Genomic DNA, 24,995 nt, shown 5'->3' with positions numbered 1-24,995 from the left:
AATGTTATTTTTAGAAAATTTTGCAATCTCGAAATCACCTAACACAAGATGTTTTACTTGCTATCTTGTCACCAGCTGGCAGAAAAGATGTCATCATTTAGAATTATGGCAGTTTTTGTATACCTAGAAATACGGCGGGGATCATGTTGACCCCAGCTAAAGAAATCGGCGTAGTTTCCTACATAACGTCATATATATTTTTAAATGAAATTAAAATAAACTAATTTACAATAATTACTATTTGTTTTGAGATAGAGAAGTTTTAAATCTATAAAATGAAATATTTTAAAAATATTTTTTTAATGATATTGAAATATCTAGCGTTGTTTCGGTTTCATTGAGAGCATTTTAGAAATCTACAATAAATTAAGTGAATATTTTATCAAATTTTGATGAAAACAGTTTTGAACCCAAATATTTAGGTAGATTAATGGTATTTTATTTATTTATTTTGTTTTTACTAAACTTGAAAATAACAAATAATTGTACTTACAAGGTTTTTCTTCTGTGCAGCATTTTTCGCACGAGGTAATCTTTGTAATCTTCTATGCCCAAAATCGACGTACAGATATCTTACAATGGCACAAAGTTAAGTTTTTTATCCTTACATTCCTTTGTTTGACATTTCTTTCTTTTTTTTTTACTCCACTGAATCTTGCACTTGCATAAATTTACTTACAGCTAGAACAAGTTTGTTTATACTTAGTATGTGTTCCTCTCTGACTTCTCCTTCTCCTAAAATGTAATTGAAAATTCTTTCCTCTGATACTTTTTTTTTTGAATCTGTCCTGAACAAAATTCAACCATTTAGCTGCTCAGTCCAAAATATTGTGGAAGATAGAAAATATACTGGCCAGAGGGGGGTGTGAGGAAATTTCAGGGAGTACTTCCTTCCCATTTGATCTAGAGCGTCCAGTTTTTGTAGCATTTTTACAATTTCTCCTTGCCTAAGCCCTCTTTTACGAAACAATAATATGCTTTTTCAAAAACAAAAAGTCACGTAAATAAAACTATTTTATCAAAAATGAATAAAAAAGCAAATCATCTAGCAGAACCTACAATCATTCGTCTGTGCCTAAAATATATTTTCACTGCAGGTGTGATATTATGCAGACACCCTTTTATATTATTTTTTGTTCGTTGCTTAATTGGCAAAACAAATATAGCTTACAGAACAAAAATATATCGAGATGAAATGCATTAACCTTTCTTTTTTCTCAAAGGGGTCAAAATGACACTCCCGTAATTCTAGGTATGACCTTCCGACTGGGGCTCAAAAAAATTTTTGTTTCTTAAAATCTATATAGCACAATGATTAAGGAAAAAGCAGGAAAGGATTAAGGTGTTCGTATATATATAGAAGAGCAATTAGCAAAAATAAGTTTGTGTTCAAAAGGACCCCTTTTGGAATTCAAGCTGTAATTTAAGTCTTACACTTATTTGGACAGTATATTTGATAATCGAGTTCCTGTGAGCTTCAATCTGATTTCTTTCAATGCAACCCCCGAAGGGGCTCCCAAAAATTGCCTATGCCGACGATATTTCACGTCGACATGGCGGGGTATTGGGAAAAGTTTTCAACTAGCAATAGTCACGCCTCGGTAGAACCTCATTGGCTATGACACTGCCTCTGCGCAAAGCTGACGAAGAATTGAGCTTTGGATATTTATATTTAATTTGTGCTGAAAAAAAACTGGTGGTAAATATAATAAGATCCCCCCCCCCCCCATTAGCGTTTTAGGAATAATCGACTTGCCATTTTTACAAAAACAGAAAACATGATTGTGATCTAGTTTTATGGTTTTCCTACTGATTGGCCATTTAAATTTCTTTTTTAACCGACAAATACAATTGATGCTTTCTTATCAATTTTTCTCAATTATGGAGTTTAGCTAGATTTTGAAACATTTTGTACCGAATTTCTATGCTTTGTAGTTGGAACCTTACTCTAAAAAATTATAGTTTAGCACACATTTCAGCTTTGGTAAACTTTTTTATTCATTCTAAATATGCGAAAAGAACATTATCAAATTTATTTTCTATGACTGTACCTACCCGCTGTGACCAAGAACATAAATTTCTTTCATCCACATTAAAACTTCAAATGTTGTTATTGTTGTTGTCGTGTGCCAACTAGGCTAGCAATTTGGGGTGGGCTGCTTCACTTTACCAACTGCTCCGTACTTATTCTATTCTATTCAAGAGTCACAACTGACTTCAACTGCATTTATGTCGAGGACTGCATACTATGTGCCTTGCCTCTATTATTTTTATATACCGATAGATGGCAGCACCAACACTGGATCGAACAGTTAGTGAGAATTTAGAACTAGCCCAGGAGCTAATAGCTACCTAGTACTAGCACCCCCAGAGGTATCGTTTCACTTGGAGGACATTGAGACCACGAGCATATTTAACGTCGCCCAGTCCCCATTAATGACGACGGTGGGTCTTCGACCAGCGAGGATCGAACCCGAGGCCCTCCGGTCCCGAGTCCAATGCCTTACCGATCAGGCTACCACGGCCCTGCTCCGTACTTAAGGTGTGAAGTCCGACTTCTATGGTACACACATGAAATAAGGACCCGCTTATAAGGTAGCAACCGTATTCACATACAGAAAGCGAAAGTACAGTCGACGCCCGCTACAACGTGATCAGACTTACGCGAAATGGCTATAAAGCGAATTTTTCACGAGTAACGAATTATCGAGCTAACGCGAATTTTTCGCCCACAACATGAATTTTTTTAGAAGGAATTATCAGCTTCGTTATTAGCTACTAAATATTGATTTCGTGAATGTTATTACGTCCTTTTGAGCATCACTGACAGTCAAAGTTCCCACGCCAAATTAGTCAAGTACATCAAATAACCATAATGGCACCTTTGTGTCACCTTCATCTAAAGTTTGAAAATGTGAAGAAAAAGTAAGTTTCTGATAAAGAAAAAATTAAAAAGGTTAAGATTCTCGATATGCTTGAACAATTACAAAACGTCGAAGGTAGCGCGACAATAAGTATGAGTGAATCTTCCATATGTACAATTAAAAGTCAAAACAAAAACATGTCCGAAAAAGTTTAGAACTTAGTTTCAATATTGAAGCTTGCAGAGCAGTCTAGCAAAGTAAAAATTATGAAAATGGAAGCTACGCGGGCTCTTGCATTGTGGATTAATAGAAAGATCAGATAGAGGAGATGTAGCCACTAATTGAAACGTTTTAAATAAAATGTGAAGCGTATTTAAAAATGTATTAGATAAGAAAAACGATCTGATCTTGGAGCATAAATAATCACTAGTATCCTCATTTTTTAACTCGTAAATATTGCTACTGTATCTACTGTACTATACTATTTTGTGCATCATTTTAATTTTACTGCATGCAGTGCGTACCGTGTTGTTTTATTTTATATCTTTTAATCCCATTGATCATTCATTTTGTGCATCTTAAGTATTTCATGTTGAATAAGTTTTTTTATTTTTTAAATACAGTAAAAGTTCCGTTCTTTATGGAAGAAGCTGTAATGGTTAAGGAATGCTTTAGAGCAGTTTGAGGGGTGTTTATAAGTGCCTAAAAGTATTTGGTATGCTTTAAAAAATTTGTATGCATATATTTTTCCACAACGCGAAATTTCAACTTACGCGAGGAATCTTGGAACGCATCCCTCGCGTAAGTCGGGACTCGACTGTACATCCATGCCTGAGTCGGGATCTCTCCATCGCAGACGTCTCTGAAACTCTAGACAAGGCGGCCGGCAAAACTTCAAATCTAAGACTTCTAAAAGAATATTAATAAAAATCAAAAAATAAATACTTTCAACTAACAAGGACACATTAAAAATCATTTTAGAGTGATAGTGATCATATTTACTAATAATAAAGTCGAAAGTCTTTATATGTGGATATATGGATCTCTCTCTGTCAGGATCTCTGTGACGCGCATAGCGCCTAGAACGTTCGGTCGATTTTCATGAAATTTGGCACAAAATTAGTTTATAGCATGGGGATGTGCACCTCGAAGCGATTTTTCGTAAATACGATTTTGTTCATTTTCTATTCCAATTTTAAGAACATTTTGCCGGGCAAATTATCATAACATGGACAAGTTAGTTACCAAATTATCACAACGTGAAACCGTAACATGGGCAAGCAAATAGCCATAGCAAATAGGCGAGAAATTTATCATCCATTATTTGTAAATATACAGGCGAACCAAACGACCTTTTAATTTTCTACTACGGGCTGTGCGGGTGCCGCTAGTCATAAATAAAGCTCGGAAAAATTATAAAGCACCAAGCAAAAACCTCGTTAGTGTCATACCTTGAATAAAAACCGTATGTGTCAGGCAGTTGTGCTTAACCAGTAAAAGTGGTCAACACGTGAAAATTCTTACACGTCCATCTTACTTCCCCTCCACACTGAAAGAGAAAATCCTTAACAAAACTGAAGGTATTGAGTGAGATATGGTTTTTAAAAGTTTCTAAGTTTTGATTAAGGTTTGAAGTTGGACTTACGACTCAGTTTTGGCATTAATGTTTGCGAATCCAAAGTTTTTCATATAAATCCATCTCTTGCGTCTAATACGAGGGCAATTCGGAAAGTAACCTCCAAATCGCTGTAAATAAGACAAATCAGCACAGAGGAAAACCACATTCATTTACATATCAAAGGTACAACTCTCCTCTATTTTTCAACGTAGTCGCCGCCATTATTTAGGCACTTGTCGTACCGTTTTACCAATTTATCAATTCTATCTGCATAAAAAGCGGCCGCCTGCGAGTTAAGCCAATGTGTCACTGCGCTTTTAAGTTCCTCGTCGTCAGCGATATGCTGTCCCCCAAGCCACTTCTTCATTGCAGTGAACAAATGGTAATCAGAAGGAGCCAAGTCTGGGCTGCAGGGAGGATGGGGAAACATATTCCATTTGAACTTGCTCAAAAGCTCTTGCGTTCTTACAGTAGTGTGAGGGCTCATAATGTTTCGGCCGTCTACGGAACACAATTCACGATGGATATCCGCTGCTGACATTTTTTTTTGGCCAAAAGAAATCTTATTACTCCTCGCACCTCACATTTCGCGGGAATTTCTATGGCGGCACTCATTTTGTCACGCTATAACTAGCAAACGCTTGGTCCTACAACACTCTCACTCTCTCACCTGGAAGCTTACTGAATCACAGATTGCTCGTGAATTTGATTGAGGGCGCTCCGAACCGTACTTCCAGCGCCACGCCCAAACGATGGTTACTTTCCGAATTGCCCCCGTACCTCAAATGAATTCTGCAGATTTACTGAACAGTTCCACAATCCATTCAACTGCCCGAGTGTTATATGGAAAATTTAAGAATACATACTTAAGCAAATGTATAGATTCTAAAAATGATTAAATATCTTTGTTTTTCACATCATCACTGAATAAGAGGAAGTACAGATTGTTCTGAAATAGCCCGACTGTTCTCAAAAATTTATAACAGGGAAACGGTTAATGACAAAAAACAAATTCTTGCAGTAAATGCCTATGTGTTGCGCTGCAAATCCCCCCCCCCCCTCCCCAGTTCCAAATTTTAGTTCAAAAATTTTTCAGTAGATGGAGCAAAGCCTAGATAGTAAGTAATAGTAAGTCGTAGTCGAAAAATAATTGAAATTCACCGATTTTTCCTTCGAAAGCGACATATGATTGCAGCCAATGGTAGACATTTTGAAAATATTGTTTGATTATTTTGTTCATTAAAAATATTTTTGGAAAATTATGATGTAATCTTCTATCTTTCTTCAATTTACGTGCTTACTATTTGCCGCGCCATCTAGTGCAAACCTTTTGATCTACAATTTGCTACTCTGGATGAAAAAAATTTACAGCCCGCCACATGAATTTTCAGTAAGAATTATTCTGTTGTCTTTAATCGTTCCCCAGTTATTTACTTTTTTTTAAATAGTCAGTCTATTTCAGGACACCCTGTAAACACGTTTACCAATCAACTAGCTGCAATTGACTCCCGCTACAACACGATGGCTATAACGCGAGTTTTTCAGGAGCAACGAATTTTAGAGCTAAAGCGAATTTCTCGCTCTCAACACGAAAATATTTGCACAGGAGTCGTGATGCTAAGTTTTCGGTTATGATATTGACTACTATACAATAATTCGTGAATGTACTTTCATCCTTTCAGCATCACTGACTGCGTACGTTTGTACATACCTCACTATAAACAGAGCATTATGTTAGTGTGTATGTATCACCACCAGTGGCGTAGCTAGGGTGGGGCGGAGGGGGCGGTCCGCCCCGGGCGGCACCTTTTGAGGGGCGGCAAATTAACCCTTTTGATGTTTAAAAAATAAACGTATTTTTCAGATAAGAAAATTATGTTTTCAATCTGTTACTGCAGGCAAAAAGAATATCTTCGAATTGTAAGACTTGTGTCCATACCAGATTAAAATTACTTTTATACAATACTTTCTGTGTCCTTTAAAAAGCTTTCGAAACTCTTTCTTGATAGCATATCAGTACCATTCCTTGTTTTTTTTTTCTGAGGGGGTGGCAGCGGACAGTCATGGGACCAGTGTTTTTTTAGACCGTAGAAGTTAACTCCAAGAGGTAGAAAACAATGAAGTTTTCCAATTTTCGTTGTAAGAGAGAGTTAACACTATGGATTTTAAAAGAGTTTCTTAAACATCCTAGTGAAACAAAAACTTTTTTTTAACTTCAAGAAAATGGTGACAAGAGTAAGAAAGGGAGGGATTGGAAAAATGGTACACAAAACAGTTTGTTGCTTATCACATGGGTGGCTTTATATGTTGCAGGTTTACTTTGATTTCTCATTCATTACATTACAAGAGTTCTCTAATTCAAAAGAAGTAAAAGAGATTTCTATTTTCTCGCCTTTGAGAGTAGAAAATCTATCCAACAACTTTGGATCACATGTTAGTCTATTCCGTATGGAAGGTAAAAGCGAATTTCATTTTCAACATTTGGTTTGGTCCCTCAACTTGGCCAAGCATAGTCTAAAATAGTTTTTTTAGCGTATTCAATTTCAAATAATTCCGGTTGGGAACCTCTCCCACATCCACTCCGTAGTCTAACAGCGTAAAAGTTCAAATGTTTTTAGGATGGAGAGCTCGGGAATCTTTCATCTCTTTTCCTGATATCACCAAAGATAGCTTAGAAATACGGTTTCAAACCTCAATGTTTAAAATTTTCTGGGTAGAACCCCGAACCCTGTCCTCTAACGTAACAAACACAGCCAAAAAGTACACATATATACTTTAACTCTGAAAACTCGTACCCTCTGTTCTAAAGCATCTATATATAGCCTAAAATTACGTTTTTAAAACTTTGATACTTCAATATCAATTTTCGAAAACAGCGCTTGAACCTTGACTATGTTTTATCTCCTAACGTGATTAAAGATAGCTTAAAATACGTTTTTAGGACTTCAGTTTCGGAATTTTTCCGAGAACGGTACTTTAATTCCCCCTCCCTCCGTCCCTTCCTCATCTAACGTCTCCGAAGATTAAAACTGAGTTCTGGAAACTTCCATTTTGAAAAATTTCCGAGGAAGAAAAACCCAACTCCTCGGACCTTTTCCTAAGGTCCACAAAGACAGCCCAAAATTTTGCTAATAGAAATTAGCTTGGGTGGGATAGCTCGCTAATTTTTCCTCCTCAAAGATTCTTAAAATGAACTTCAGCTTGAAAAAAGGTTTTGGGAGGAGAAACCTGCCTCTGCCCCCTTTTGCCCCTAACATTATCAATATCAAACAAAGCCTAAAGTCGGGCGTCAACTACGGAAATTTCCCATGAGAGCGCCTACTGACTTCACAACATTTTTGGTACCATTAGGTGTTAAAAAACCCTTTAACGTCACCAAAGATAGCCTAGAATTGCGCTTTCGAGACTTTGGTGCTGAACAATTTTCAAAGAAAGAAGCCGAACCTTCCCCATTCCAGTAAATCACTAAAACTACCATTAATTAATTTAAATTTAAAAAATACTTCAGTAAGAAACCTCAGCGCCCCTCCCTCTCCTAACGCTTGCAACTGCCTTGTTAAAATACACATGCAATTGCGCTGTCAAAGATAGCCTAAAATTGCATATTTCAGAGCTGAAAATTTTCGAATTGAGTATCCGACCGTTCCCGATTTTCGTAACCTCTACACAAAGTAGCTTAAGCTCATTTTAAAACTTTGATTTCGGAACATTTTCTTGCGGTGCCCACCGATCCCCCAACGTCGACAAAGAAACATTAAGAGAATTTAGATTTAAAAAAAAAATTGGACGCAACCCAATCCGTCCTCTCCCTTCACCTTACCAAAAACTGCCTATGTTTTCGATTTTTTTACGTAAATTTAGCAATTTTCTCCAAGAGTGGACCCCCCCCCCTCCTTTTTTTTTTCTTTTGTAAGTTTGTAGAAAAATTTTATGTCTTTTTTTTAATTTAAATTTCTAGTTTCAATTTAAACACCCTTGACAGTTTAATGTATAGGCTATTTCCCAACGAAAGGGCGACAAATTGAGGAACCGCCCCGGGCGGCAAACACTGTAGCTACGCTACTGATCACCACTCCTCATTTTTCATTTATTTATTCTAAATATGAAAGGGGATGAAATATTTTGGCACCTAAGCACGCTGTTTCAATTTAAGGAAAGGTAAAGATTCTTGATACGCTTGAACTACTATAAAGTGGGTCGAAGGTAGCACTGCAATTAGGTATGGTGGTGAATCTTTCATACCTATAATTAAAAGTCAAGAAAAGGCAACCCGTAAACGTCCAGGAGGTCCCAGATGGGTGTTACCATAGATGTAAATGTTATAAAAGGGTCATTCCATACGCAATGAGCAAAATTCACAAAAAAGTGGTGGCTGTATGGTAACAGATTTTTATGAAATTTGGTATACAGGTTCCTTTTGTGCCTGTATAAAAATATCTAAAATATTTTTGCTTAATATTTTTTATTTGAATAGTTACATGCGATTGAAAATTAGTCAAATTGAACAGCATTCTCATTAATGCTAAATGTTGCATTTTTGAAGGCTTGTATCTTATTAACTATTTAATGAAAACATAAAAGTTATATGTTGTTGCAATCTATGGAGTAGAGTAATTAATCTGATATCAGTAAAATTTTCAAAGGTATTATAGTTGACTTTTAACCGAGTTTCAAAAACTGAAAATATTTCAGTTTTCTCATAATTAAGCATTTTAATTTTCAATCTCAATCTTTAAGGAATGCATTAGCTTTGCTGAAATTAATACCCAATAATGTGCTTAGTATCATAAAAAAACTACCTTACTTTTGAAGTTGTATTTTAACTCCTTTGTCTTCAAAATCAGTTTTAAACTTAGTGACATTTTGTAAAATGATGATTTTCTCCTTCACATAGACACAAAAATTCAAATGAGGGAAAAATCAGACAACTTTAAAATTTTGCAAGAATATAGAGCTGTGTTTCTACTATTTGCTTGAAGAAACTTGAAATTGGTTTTCAATTTTCCAAACCTAAAATAAAATTCAGAAAAATAGCATTTTCTTTGTGTTTTATGGGTCATCCATACAGATTTGACGAATGCGTGCGCTCGACCATTTTAAAAATTTTTTGTGAAATTCATATCCCTTAAAGCTGCATATGAATGATGTTTAAAACCACTTTTATTTTTTCTCTCAACTGGACCTTTGATTTTTTAGAGGTCATCAAAAGGGATTTTCGTAGTCAAAAAAGGGACTTTTTGCATTTTGGCCAAAATCTATTTGAATTACATTTATGATAGTTAATTTAAAGCTTTTAAAGTGCATAAGTTGATAGTCTTACATGCTGAGTTACGTAGCTGTAAGTTAATAATTAAAATAATGGCAACAGGTTGAAGTTCAAGGTCAAATGTAAAACTTTTACTCATTTCAAAGGGGGATAACTCGCGTAGGGGACGGAAACACAAAATGAAATACGGCAAAAACTAATTACTGGAATCATGCTAAAAAGAATATGTAACTGTTGCAGTGTTTTTGTGTACCCTTTATAGATTATAGCCCCTCAAAAATCGGAAAAATGACAAAAATGACATTTTTAGACCCCTGTAAACCAAAAGGGGTTGAAGTGTATTTCGTCAAATATCTTATTCATGGATAAAACAAATTTCCTCAAACTCATAGCCCAATCTCAAATGCTATTGTGAATTAGACGAGATGGTCCTCTGCCCATATCTTTAAACTTAGTATGTTCTCTAAGAGCTATTTTTTTCCCTATATCACGAATGGAGAGGAAAATTCAACACAATAATTAAGGAAACATTTCAGAAAGTACTTCATAAACATGCTTTTGAGAAAATGAAACACGAAAGAAATGGTTAGTTTTGCTAAACTTACAATAAAAAGAAGTAACTAATGAAATTTTACCTTAGTTCAAGTTACTCTAGCAACAAAAATACGCTGATACCAATGATTAAAATTTAGTAGCATCTAAAAGACACTTCAATGTGTTACGTAAAAAAAAATTGAGTAAATTTAGAGCATTCCCTCATCTTCAATCATTTCAATTTCTTCTCAAATAGAGAAAAAAATGAAATTCTCGGAAATTTTTGATTTTTTAAAGTACGATTTCGTCATCAAGAAATTCATAAACAATTACGAAATTAGAGCAGATAGTCAGTTATAGATAGTTTTTCAATCTGAATCATTTTTACTGTTATTTTTTCATTAAAAGAGCTGGAAGAGTGAATTAAAATCTGAAGTAAATTGGCAAAATTTCAATCTTTGCTAATATTTCAGATTCAAAAAAAAGATCCTAAAAATTTTTACTTTGCTATTTCCCAATAGAGATTTGTTAATAGAATATGGAGATATTTATTTTTCAAGTGTACGTTTATAACTTATGAAGTTATTGAGTCACAAACTGTCCGCCATGAACTCTGAAAATGTAGGCTTAGCGTAAGCATCAACTTCTAATTTCAATAACAAAGCAACAAACCGTTTTTAAACTTCCATACTTTGCATTCTCTCATAGATATGCATGGTTTACCTAAATAAAAATTTTCATTGAAATCTGTGACATGTCAGCCACAGCTGATTTGCTCATTTCGCATGGAATGACCCAAAAGTAAATACGAAGCTGCTGTATTTAAAAATATAATAGAATGACGATCAGGTTGCGCAGGATAAATTATTATCTTCAATTTATAAGTTATAAATGTAACTTATTGCATCCACTATATAGTACTCTTTCAGTGCAGTGCTTTATTATTACTACATACTGTACTTACCGTACTGCTTTATTTTTATGTCTCTCTCTCCAATTGATCATTGATTTTGTGCATCGTAACAGTATTTTATGTTGAATAGTGCAAGTTTTTTAAAAATACGGTAAAATTTCAGCTTTTTATGTAAGAAACGGTAATATACAGTTTGAAAATGGTTAAAAACAGTTTAAAAGGTGTTTAAATGTCTAAAACGATTGGGTATGTTAATCAAAAAATCATGTACACAACACTTTTCCACAACGCGAAATTTCGACTTACGCGAGGACTCTTGGAACGCATCCGTCGCGTAAGTCGAGATCCGACTGTAGCTCGAAGCTTCAAATCTTAATATTGGAAAAAGAAATTCTCTTATCGCTACAGAAGCGTGTATCATTGGTAGTTTTTTGTGCTGTATATCCTTTTGTAATCAAATTCCTTTATATTTCGCCTTTAGTCCACTGCCATGACCAATAACAATTGCTCAAAAAATAAAGGTGTTTAGAAGATTATGAGACATCTGACAGGTAGATTTTGTAGCGTTAAATAAGTGTACAGGTCCATGTTTCACGGAAGTTTATTCTTTTCTTCAAAGTTTAATTATATCGAACAATAAAAGCGTAATTTTTAAAGATATTTTTTAGGAGTGCCTTCCTTCCAGCAGTAGTTTTGTTTAAAAATTATACAGTTCCAGCATTCCGTTAATACATATTAACGAAAGCTAATGTCTGAAACGTCTTAGTTATGTGACAGTGAGATCAAAAGCACATTTTCCTTTCTGATTGACAATATCGATCAAATAATATTGCTATCTTTTATTGTCAGTTTTCAAAACTTCGAATTCTCTTGACAAGTTCTTATTAATTTAATAATACTTAATTTTACAAAAACACTTGAAGCTTTAACTATAATTCAGTAAATGTTTCACACTTCAGCTGTTGAAAGGGTTAAACTAAAATAATGAATCGGTAGGAAGGGTATTTTGGGACGAGAAAAAGATATGGATTTATGTAAAAAACTTTATGCTCGCAATCATCGATGCAAAAATTGAGTAACAAGTTCAACTTCAAACCTAGATTGAAATGCAGAAACTTGTTTAAAACCAAATAGTTATTATGAATGTAAGTTACTTTACTAGTGGAAAAGTCTTGTCACTAACTATACTTCTTGGGAATTGCAGGGTGGAACAGAAAATGCAAACACCTACTTGGAGTGGGTTCTGGGTTTTAAATGCAACAAAATATAATTGCATTTAAAGCAAAGAGCTGTTTTGTGTACATTTACTGTAAAAAAAAATAAATAAATAAAAAAAAGTGGGATCCAAGCGAAGAAATACTTCTATAGACAGAATAAGCTGAAAACGTCAGTTTTTGGTTACCTTCACGTAATATTACGGCTTATGCGCGAACTAAAAACTGTGAAGGAATGTAAATGTTTTCATAGATATATTAAAAGAGTATTAAAAAAGGAGTATTTAAACGGGATTTACATTTTTTTTTTGGAATTTCATAAAAATATTTGAAAATTGGCCCTTTTTTTAAACCTTTTTTTTTTCTTCAAATTTTTCTGCCAATGCAAGATCTGAAGACACAAACATTATTTTTTTAAATCATTTTTTCCATGTTTAGGATAGCAATACACACCTTTTATTTTTTCGCAATTAGAAGTTGCTTATCAAAAATTTCCTTTTTTCGGCTCACTCTACTGGGTACCCATAGTATAGTGCCTAGAAAGAGTAGTGTGCCGACCCGGTGCTTTTTCCCCACGATTCTAGAAGACAAATTTTAGGAAAACCTCTAAAAGGCAGTGCGTTCAGGGAGCGCGTTAGATTTCGCGTTGTTTACATTAGTAGACGCGGGATTTTGTTACAATTTAGTTCCGTGTTTATCTTTTTTACCATATTTCGTGAAAATTTCATAAAACAGCGTTTGAAGCTTTTAATGGAGGCAGCAAAGTTGAACATTAGAAGAAGTAAAACTTCATCTTGTTTCGTACCAGGGTGCAAAAGTGGGAACAGAACATGCAAGGAAAAAGTTTCGCTTTTTAAAGCTCCAGCAGGTGAAGAAAAACTAAAGAAGTGGAACTTTTCAATTCCCAGCTCTTTCGAAAAACATTTTATTGAAACGCATATTCAAAATGCTGAGGAAGTTTTGGTGCCTCGGTAAAAACCTTTTTTGAAAGATGAGGCAATTCAGACAATTTTCTCAAATACTTAACTAAAATATTACCTAAGAAAAGGTCCATCAGGAAATATGTGGTTGAGAAAAATGTTCCCTGTTTGGAAAAAAAAAGAAAAAAGAAAAAAAACCCCTTGATCTTTCCACAGATGAAACTGAAATAACCACGTATAAATCTATTATAAATGAGATTGTTCATATTAATTTGCCTAGCAAATATATGGTTTGTATAAAATTAAAAAAATATCCAAATGGTGTAATTTTTGTATATAATGAAAATTATGTGGAAAATAATATCGACGATAAAAAAGATCATTATTAAAGTAGGAGAACATTTACAAATCAATGTTAGGGGTAGGGAGATTCAGAAGCTACGCTTCCTTTTAAAAGAACATTTTAAAGCTATCATAAGCAATGCTACACAAAGGAGAGGGACGTTCCCCATTTGTTTTTAGTTTTTAGGGATACATTTCTTTCGCTATTTTACATATGAGATAAAAATACATAAATATATATATTTTTTTGACAGTGATAACGTCAGATTCAAAAACTAATATTTCGATAATTATCGGCAACAAAACCGTTTGCTGACAGGTCCTATTATTTAAGGAAAGTTATAAAAGTAAGCAAACTAGCAGTTTGACTTTGATAAGTATTACAGAACATTCAACGAATAATCAAGCCAGCTGTTTTCCAATTGCAGTTATTAGCAAATTAGTATGCAGTTATATATGTGATCGAAGCAAATGGTCCTATTATTATTTTTTTTTTAAATGTAAGGATAGTCCTTGAAAATTAACGAAAAAATAGGTCGGAGTCGGTACGTTTTTAAGCGACTCCGACTCTTTGACTCAGACTGCGAAGCCTGATAATTTTCATTAGCTTCAAGAATTTAGAAGCAGTTTTATTTCGAAATAAGAAACGCGCAGTTATTAAAGGCTTATAGTCTACTATTTTCATTGAAGATAAATTAGCATTAGGTAATTTTGTATTGCTTCGAAAAATAAATGAATACCCGTGTAACAAATAGAACTAATTAGAGAATTTGTCTTTTGCGCTGAAATAAGTTCAATCTAAAAACGGGGTTTTTAAACTGCGAAATTGGCATGCAATCGCTGATTTTTGCTGAGCGCAGCGCCATCTGGATTTTCCCCACATTTCCCCTCACCTTTTATCCCTCGATCGGCACACTACTCTTTCTAGACACTATAGATAAAACCACGGATAAAACTAGAGACCCTTTAAAAGAACAGGCTGACTTATTTGACATTTTGGTTCCGAGACAAAAATGGACCCAACCTCGTTCCTAGTACAGTAAAAAATGCTAAGTGACCACCTTGTAAGTAGACCACCTGTCTAAGTTGACCGCTATTTTCAGGCACAGAATTAGATTTTATCATATAGTTCAACCTCTATAAGTTGACCACCTGCTTAAGTGTACCACTAAAGTAGAGCACCACTAAAGTGGTCACCTCACACAGGTTTCACTGTATTTACAAATACGTTATAATATTCGCTGGTTGCTATGTTGTGAACAAATTGATGCTCAGTTGAGTAAAATGTCACCTAAGGTGAATCTTTCTAGATTCACATTAAATGACATTTAACTCAGCACATTTTACTAGATTAGTTCACAAATTCAACAAAAATGTAGCGGGAAATATTTATTGTAATAAACCTAATTTTTACAACTTATTTGTTTTTGATTTGTATTAATTAAATCGTCTTCATCTGCAGAACTGCAGAATAAAATAATCAAACATTAATCAGACGACACATCTAAAGTTTGGTCACCAGTTCTCCGCAATGAGGCTTTAGTACAAATACTATTTTTTTTTTGCCCTATATGTTTAGAACTAAAATGTCGGATAAATTAGAAAATTGGCTACATGTACTGTCTACTAAGCAAGACCAACTCATTAAGCACTAAGAACAAACTCGCCACATATGCTGCCATCATCCGCCCAGCAATGATTTACAGCATCCCGGTTTGGGGTCATGCTGCAAAAATCAACATGATGGGGCTCCAAGTCATCCAAAACAAAATACTGAGAAAGGTCTTTAATGCCCCTTGGTTTGTCTCCAATGATACGATCCATAATGATTCCCACATTGTGTATCTAACAGATTTCATTATTGACAAGGCAACAAATTTCTTCACTCGACTCACCTACCACCCCAACCCACTGATAAATGACCAAATACAATACACATACAATAAGGGAGACACGGGCTTCCCTTCGGACACAATGTTCATTACTTACCAACTCAAGGGGAAAAAGCGCCCCAGGCGCACTCCCCCTGCCGTCTCCGACGGCTAAATCTCTTCTCTGCCATTCCGGCAGATGGTTCGGCTCCCGACACTCTCCTTGCGGGTAGGACAGGCCTTACCCGCACTGATCTTCCATTGAATTTTCGCTGTACATATTGTAAATAGTCCTTATTTATCCACTCATATTTATCCTTCGTTTTTTCATACTCGTCAATTATTTCACATGTGCTTGTAAATATTGTATATACTCAAGTGGCCCTGAAAAGATTCCTTTTTTTTAAATATATATTTTACTCCTCCCCCTCATACCATCAATGATCTGTTCCATGTTATGACCCTATACCCTCACACCCGGCAAAAGAGCTCACGCTCTCCACCGAAGAAAAATCATGATCCGTATCCGTATCCGGATAAATCAGCTCCCCTTATATCTCTATAGAAGTCGCGCTTCGGTCGATTCCCCGCCCCTTATTCTAATAATAGGGCCCATCTGTGCAGCTGCGGGTCAGACTTAGTTCTGATAATTTTCTTCGGTATTTCATGGTTGTATAGCTTTTGGAAATGTATGTTGGTCATTTAGACCATTAGCGCGCCATCCTAGTCAGGTGTCATTCCCCCCCCCCCCGGCAAGTCCTTTCTTCTGCTTTCGTCTCACGGATCGCTATGGCGGGAAAAAAAAAAACCGACGCGCGAGCACTAGCGTAACAAAAGGAAACGCGACTTCTCTAGGGATATAGGAGCATTAGATAAAACTAATACCCAGAACTCAGACATATCAATTTTGATAATGCTAACTATAGTGTCTAGAAACTAGGCACTATAATGCTAACTTCTAAAATGGGCAAAATTTAAAACAGAGCCATCTGTTGGAAGTAAAGGCAGAATGAATTGCGAAGGAAAGCAAAAAAAAAAAAAAAAAAAAAACAATATAAACATTATGGGATAGAGAGGAAAAGGGCTGCTGAAAGCAACTGTGAAGACGTATTACAAAATACATATGCATGACGGAAATTCTTCCGTATGAAAAAACTTGTACCCGTAGCCAGCTATGGCCCAACAACCCGTCATATTTTTAGGAGATGGCTCAGCTAATTCTAAATAGTTAGTCTTTTCTAACCTTTTCATCCATGAACAACAAATCCCGTCAATGTTCTGTTCCACCTAGAAGACATGTGGAAGGAAAATTGTAATAAAGTGATTACCAGTTTAAAAATTCTTTTACATAGTTATAAATATAAAACAGACGCGCAGCCGATAGGTATTTCATGCCTTCAGCGACTTGCTCAGTTTCTCTTGCCACACGTTCTTCGAACAGACCGAAGAATGTACTAGCCCTTCATTTCCAAACTCACTCCCTATGGAAGTGGATCGTTCCATTACTATTGCAAGTGGGGAAAGGAAGAATATTTCTTCCTGAATTAAAAATAGTGGCGCCATCTACTTGTTTCAAATTGAAACAGCAATAATGCTTTTCAAGTTTTTTATATTTTAAAATAAAATTTTTCTACAAGCTGAGGTACTACTTCACTCCTGGAAAATTTTCCTTATTCGGCAAATATTCTCTAACGAAGATTTGGCGACATCTTTGCAAGATTGATTTCCAATGTCAGAATATCCGTTTTTATAAGATCGATATGTGTATAACCGTATTTTATCATTTGGCACAATTTGGAATTCTGTTCCGCAAATTAAGAATTTCTGCCCTCCCAAATTTAAGTTTGGGGCGCCTTGCCTACGAGTTACATTTCTTTTGTTGTACTTTTGAGTCATTATTATTATTATAAAATCACTTTCTTCTCTACTTAATTAATTTTTTAGCAAAACAAACAAACAAAAAAAAAAAAAAAAAAAAGAAAAGCGCAAAAAATGAACTGTATATTTTGCTTACTGAAAATTATTAAATCTGTACTCGGTTCATTTTTTGAATTTTTTGGCAAGACTTATGAATACTTGATTATAGTACACACTTAGTTTAAGAATTTTATGAAAATTTTGATTTGTATTTGTATTAGCTGTATTTTAAAGGATTGATCAATTGTCTTTGATTAATCATGACACAGAATCTACTAGAATATATAATTAAAGATATTATTGATTGAATTTATCTAAATTTAAGATTCAATTTTTTATTCTTTTTTTTTTATTTTTATGAATAACTTCCCAAAACATTTTCATCACTGAAGTTCATCCAAATTATTTTATACACAATCAAATGTTTAACTAAAAATGCTATCTTAGTTCCTTTTAAAGTAAGCATTCTGCATCATTAATCATCAACTTAATGCAAATATATGTTATATTGCATGAGGTTCTGCCTTAGCCCTGGCTTAGGTGCAGTAATTTACTGTCATAGCCTTAATGTTTCAGTTCACTTTCATCATCCAAAATCCGTTCCGAGTCGTCAACATTATTGTCTGAAGTCAATATTTGATCCGTATCCATTAATTCATTATCCAAAATCCGTTCCGAGTCGTCATCCAAATTAATTGAAGTTGGCCCTGAAAACGGCCTTTTTGTTTTAAAATGGTCACACATGGCAAAATAGCACGCTGTAAACAAAATCGTAACCACAGAATATAAAAGAAACAATTCCCCCGCTCTTCAGCGCTAAGTTTCTGAGCATGCGCATTAGTTTGCTTCGAGAGCAGCGAATATCTCTACCTTCCCCACCTGTAAGGGAAATGGAACGATCCACTCCCGTAAGGAGTGAGTTTGGAAAAGAGGGGCTAGTGAAGAATGTGCAGGAGTCACTAAGATTAGCTATATGATAGAAAGTACTTACTTATTTTCACATGTTTAAAAAGATAAAGGGTCCTGAAATCCCAAAATCTACAACTAATTAGACGAATGTAGACATCTTGTTATTTCTCGTCGATTTTCGTGTCGCCAAATCGTCACGGATGCTGCCATGTGGTGATAGATTAAGTAATTTTCTATTACTACAGGTGTTTGCAAAAATGACGAAGAAAATATTGACTTGAAATTTCGTTTTAACTATTCTTCGAATACGAAAGTGGTTAGTAAAGGGAAAAAGCTGTTGATTGAAATTTATTTTATTTTTATCGAAGGGAGGTTGGATTTAAATTAAAAAAATTTCCTAAAGCTATACGAGATAGTTTCGAGATTTTTTATAACTACGAAATTAAAGTAAAAGCATGTTTTGAAATATGGTTGTTAACATCATTTTTGGAATATGAAAGTAGTGTAATTAATTAAAAGAAACCTTCTTATTCAAATTTCGTTGTTTTCGGCATGGAGGGAGGGGGGGGGGGCATCAACGAAACTGAGAAGTAACTTCGAAATACTGTTCGGAAAATTAATGAAAAGTTTTTCGCCTTTTCCCTTTTTTTCATATGTAGCAACAAAAACTAAATGGCACACGAAGAACGTACGCACATGCGTTAAAGTGAAAACAATTATATTGTAACGGATTCGGTGCGACTTCCACTTTCTTGAAAGGATGACACAGTTCTTGATAAAAACACAGGAAATTTATTTACACTATGTACAGGAAATATCGTCAACAACTGCTAAATTATTCATCAGCAATTAAGCAATTGTCACACAACACCGTAAACTCAACGTTTACACACGTATTTACTTCCAAATACGAAAACAACACAGCGAAATGCCTCGCAATAAACAGAGCAAAAATGCTCTCAGTTCGAAATATCAATCGAAACTCCCCTGTTTATCCATCGCTAACGGCTTATATAGACACCGAAAAGAAATTTCTCAAATATTCCACACGCTTCTGTAAAGTAGTAGACCGTTATCAAATTTTATCAATGAACAAAAAGGAAATAGGGGGTCGTATACTTTAGCTATATGAAAAGGGGTTGTATATTCATTACTGGAAACTATTTACAGGTTACGTTACTACAATAATTACTATTTACAGGATTTGTAACATTGCCCCCTTCCTAAGGACTGCACGTCCCGGGCAGTACAATCCCCAGAAAGGGTGCCAAACTTCTATCACAAGTTTACAAATATACACATTAATTAATAACTAACAGATACAGAAAACACAATAATAACAAGAAATATTACTAAACATTAAAAGCAAAAATTATCTACAACTTTTATGTTATCAACCATGGTTGTTTACGTAATACTCATGAACTATGGCCATAGTATGGGGCTAACCGATCATAATGTACAACCCTAGGTTTTGCATTAGGTGATTTTTGGATCCTCACTACGACGTCATTCAGTCGGTTAAGGACAGTGTAGGGTCCATCCCAATGCGACTGCAATTTGGGTGAAAGACCTTTCCGTCGGATGGGATTCCATAACCAAACCTTGTCGCCTTCGTTGAATTCATGTCCAGTAGACCTTGTGTCGCATCTGGTCTTCATCTTCTCCGCCGCGATGTTGATTCGCTCTCGTGCGAAGTTATGAACGTCTTCCAACCGGGCCTGGAGATCCTGGATGTACTCCTCAGGCGATGAGGAGGACAACCGAAGACGAGATCACAAGGTAGCCGAAGCTCTCGTCCGAAGAGCATCTGTGATGGGGCATATCCGGTAGTCTCGTGGACAGCACTGCGATAGGCCAGCAGGAACAAAGGTAGCTTCTTGTCCCAATCCTGTTGATTTCTGGAGACCATAAGTGAGAGATTATTCAGGATTGTGCGGTTAAATCTCTCCACCATGCCGTCCGATTGTGGGTGTAGTGGTGTTGTCCTAGTTTTCTCAATTCCGAGAATTTGACATAGGCCCTTAAACACAGCAGAGATGAAATTCCTCCCTTGATCGGAATGAATCTGCAAAGGTGTTCCGTATCTCGAGATCCAATGCTGGACTAGAGTCTCTGCTACGGTAGTAGCTTCTTGATCTGGAATGGGATATGCTTCCGGCCGTTTGGTGAAGTAGTCGATGGAAACAAGAATGTTTTTGTTCCCATCAGCAGTTCTTGGTAGAGGACCCAGGATGTCGATCCCAATTCGTTCGAAAGGAGCTCCAACGTTGTACAAATGTAGCTTCCCTCTGCTTCTTTTCTTCGGTCCTTTACGAGCAGAACAGGCGTCACAAGAATGGCACCACTTCTCCACGTCATCCTTCGCCTTGCTCCAGAAGAAGCGCTCCCGAACTTTATTGAGGGTTTTCAAGACACCAAAATGTCCTCCAGTCGCACTACTATGTATTTCTTTAAGAACATCTGAAATCCTTGATCGGGGAAGTAGTAACTGCCACCTAGATGTTTTGCCGTCATCAGATTCCCATTTTCGGTACAGTACGCCGTTCCGTAAATGGAGTGAGTTCCATAAAGCCCAGTATCTTTTTGTTGCAGGAGTGAAGGTGGAAACGTCCTGCCAGCTAGGGCGTCGACTGTCACTTTCCATGAACTCCAAAATTGGTTTTATGTCGGGGTCTTCAAGTTGATCTTTTCGAACTTGGTCATCACTCCATGGATCAGGTTCTGATGAAGTTGGAGTCACTGTCACCTGATAGGCAGTAGGGCTAGTCGTTCCATACTGTTTCTCGATTCGGGAACAATAATTGCAGTTCTCGGGACAGGGTCTCCTTGATAAAGCGTCTGCATTGCCGTGAGACAACCCTTTTCGGTGCTTGATCTCCATGTCATATTCCTGGAGAAGCTGTATCCACCTGGCTATCTGGCCTTCCGGATTTTTGAAATTCAAAAGCCAAGTTAACGAGGCATGATCTGTCCGAAGCAGAAACTTTCGGCCGTAGAGGTAATGATGGAAGTGTTCTACAGCTTTCACTATGGCCAGTAACTCCTTTCTGGTGACGCAGTAATTTCGCTCCGATTTTGATAAGCATTTGCTCCAGTAAGCGATGACATGTTAATTGCCGTCAATTTCTTGGGATAAAACAGCTCCAATGCCCTCGTTGCTCGCATCAGTGTCCAGGATGAAGGATTTTTCAGGCTGAGGATAGGCGAGGATAGGCGTTGATGTTAAAGCCTCCTTCAGTCGTAGAAATGCATCTTCGCATTCTTTGGACCATTCAAACTTTTGCTTGCTCTCCGTCAGCTTATGCAAAGGTCGTGCAATGTTGGAAAAACCCTTCACAAACTTCCTGTAGTACGTGCAGAGCCCCAGGAAACTTCGCAGCTGATGGATGTTTTCGGGACGACTTCAATCCTTGACCGCAGATACCTTCTCTGGATCGGTTTGTACACCCTCAGAAGAGATGATGTGACCAAGGTAGTTCACTTCCCGGCGGAACAAATTACATTTGGACGGGCTTAACTTCAGATTGGCTTCCTTAAGCTTTTGCAGCACCTTCCTAAGATTTGCCAAGTGTTCTTCGAAGCTGCGTCCCACGATGATGATATCATCTAAGTAGACCAGACAGGATTCGAAAGAAAGTCCTCTTAACACTGTCTCCATAAGACGCTCGAACGTAGCTGGTGCATTGCAGAGGTCGAAGGGCATCACTTTAAACTGCCATAAGCCTTGTCCAGTTGTAAATGCTGTCTTTTCTCGGTCATCAGGGTGTATCTCAACCTGCCAGTAGCCGCTCTTCAAGTCCAGGGTCGAAAACCACTTGTGTCCGGAAAGAGTGTCCAAGGTGTCGTCTATCCGTGGAAGAGGGTAACTGTCTTTCTTGGTGATTTCATTCAGCCGTCGGTAATCGACACAAAATCTGGTGGAGCCATCTTTCTTTCGGACTAAGACGATGGGAGAAGCCCAAGGACTGGATGAAGGTTCGATGACATCATTCTCCTTCATCTCTTTCAGGAGGGTCTCAACTTCTTCCTTCTTGGCGAATGGTAGTCGTCTTGGATGCTGCTTAATAGGGGGGTGTTCTCCAGTGTAAATCCTATGCTGCGTTAAATTCGTACGGCCGACATCCTCCGATGCTGATGAAAACAGATGCTTGAAGTCATCCACCAATTGTTCCGCAGCAGTTCTTTGATCTTTCGATAATGCCGCACTCCCAATTAACTTCGATGTCAAGGACTCGGAAGACACAGTCTCGGGGGAATTGATTCTTCTAATGATGCAGTTTACTGGAGTACAAGTTGCTAACACTTCACCTTTCCGGATATTCCTTGGCCTTTCACTCACGTTGGCGACTCTCACAGGAATTACATCCTTAGAAAGGTCCACAAGCGTAGATGCTACCAGCACTCCTTTTGGGTTATTGCTTAAGTTGGGGGATTCAATGAGTCCAAATCGAAAACTATTGCTTTCTTCAATGGAGCCGGGTATTAATGATTCTGACCTTGAGGGAATTGACAAATCTGTTCGGGCAATTATTTGATGAGCGGATTTTACATCACTTTCTGCGGGAAAGACTGCTATGTCTTCTCTCGTCGAGTGCAGCTCGTTAGTCTTGAAGTCGAGGTTGAAGTCATACTTCTTTAAAAAGTCCAATCCGAGAATGAAGGGGTCTGTGATAGCAGCAACGAATGCCGTATGATGGTAAGTGGCATTTTCAAACACAATTTCTAAGTTTACTTTACCTTCAATCTCGATCTTGTCACCTGTCATAGTTTGGAGGGTAACACAGCGCGGCGTCCATAGAATGTTGAGTCCAAATTGACGAGCCACATCTGTTCTAATGATTGTAACATTGGCTCCAGTGTCAATAATCAGTTCGCAGGGAAACCCGTTCACGTATGCGTAAACAAACAGTCCATTACTGCCGCCACTCGTCGATGAAATCTGGAAAACTTTAAGATGGGGCTCATTCCAATTTGGTGACCTCCGCCCCGCGAGATTGCCATGGCTTAGTTTTCCTGGACCTGGGAGGGAGAGGTGCTCTTCCCTCTGGTTTCTTGGCGAGCTTCACAGTTTCTTCGTAAGAGACCCTCGCCGCCACATTTCCAGCACTTAAGTGATTGTCCATTTTGGTACTTGGGAGCCGAAGTCCTTTTGAGGATTCCTGCAATTTCTTTTATTTGCTTTTCCAGTTCAGCAAAGCGTGACGAAACCGGATCAGACTCATCAGTTTTCACGCCGCGGACTGAATGGCGATCTTTGCGGGTTGCTTGCTGGGCGGCCTCCAACTTCATCGCATACACAACAGCAGAACTCAGGTCTTTGACATCCGCCATCCGTAGAGCTTTCTGGATTTCCGGATCTCGAACCCCGTCGATGTAGTAGTTGAGTGCCAGGTTGTCTCGAACATCCGCAGGACAGTCGCAAAAAGCAAGATGAGACAGTCTCTCGACGTCCGCCGCTAGCTCTTGCAGGGTTTCCCCGGTTTTCTGGAAACGGGACTTCAACTGGAGTCGGCTGAAATCTTTCTGGCTCTTCTCACCGAAGCGAAGCTCCAACGCAGATGTGAGGGCGGCGAAATCCAGGCGCTGGCTCTCCGGAAGGGTCTGGAGAATGTCCGCTGCGTCACCTCTCAGGGATGCTGCAAGATGGCAGGCCTTGGTAGCAGAGTCCCATCCGTTCGCTTCCGCCACTATCATGAACTGAGTTTTGTAAACCTGCCACGAAGTTTTCCCATCAAATGTGGCAAGTTTAATGGACGGTCGAGCAACCGATGTGGGAGCGCCAAACTGTACAGAGCTGCTTTCCGCGGTCGCCAATCTCCTTTCCAGGTTTTTAAAGATGTCTTCTTTAAGTTGATGAAATTTTCTATCTTCTTCTTCCAGTTTATTTTCTACAGCATTGCATCGGCCTTCAACGGAACTCAATTTTTCTTCAAATTTCTCTTCGATTTTATTTTCCACTGCGATGAATCGGCCTTCAACTGCCTCAAACTTTCCTTCAATAGCATCAACTCGATGCTCTATCTCATTAAATTTATTTTCCATCACAGTCTTTACCGAAGTAAGATCGTTTTTAATTTCCTCTTGGTTAGAAACTAGGTCATTTTTCAGCACCGTTAAATCACTTTTCAATTGGTTTTGATTAGCCGCCATATCACTCTTCACAGAGGTGATTGCGTCAAGAAGTTGTTTTAATTGTTCATCCATTGCGCGAGTAATCACCATAAAAATAAAGTCCTAATTCAAAAAAAGTCTTTATGAAAAAATGTCCAAAGTCACACTTACTCCAAGAAAGTCCAGAAGAAGCCCCACGTTGGGCGCCAAATTGTAACGGATTCGGTGCGACTTCCACTTTCTTGAAAGGATGACACAGTTCTTGATAAAAACACAGGAAATTTATTTACACTATGTACAGGAAATATCGTCAACAACTGCTAAATTATTCATCAGCAATTAAGCAATTGTCACACAACACCGTAAACTCAACGTTTACACACGTATTTACTTCCAAATACGAAAACAACACAGCGAAATGCCTCGCAATAAACAGAGCAAAAATGCTCTCCCAGTTCGAAATATCAATCGAAACTCCCCTGTTTATCCATCGCTAACGGCTTATATAGACAC

At 37.1% G+C, this 24,995-nt stretch overlaps 1 non-coding gene across 1 annotated transcript; it reads right to left on the bottom strand.

Moving 5' to 3' along the window:
* Nucleotides 1-1,501: 1,501 nt before the first annotated feature.
* On the bottom strand, nucleotides 1,502-1,642 carry LOC129228794 (U4 spliceosomal RNA). The gene has a single exon (XR_008580978.1). It is a non-coding gene; the product is annotated as a U4 spliceosomal RNA (small nuclear RNA).
* Between the last annotated feature and the right edge of the window lie 23,353 nt (nucleotides 1,643-24,995).

This window comes from Uloborus diversus, chromosome 8 (assembly GCF_026930045.1).
Source record: "Uloborus diversus isolate 005 chromosome 8, Udiv.v.3.1, whole genome shotgun sequence".
NCBI lineage: Eukaryota > Metazoa > Arthropoda > Arachnida > Araneae > Uloboridae > Uloborus > Uloborus diversus.
Note: the sequence above shows the minus strand (reverse complement) of the source record. Positions and strands in the feature narration are given on the sequence as shown.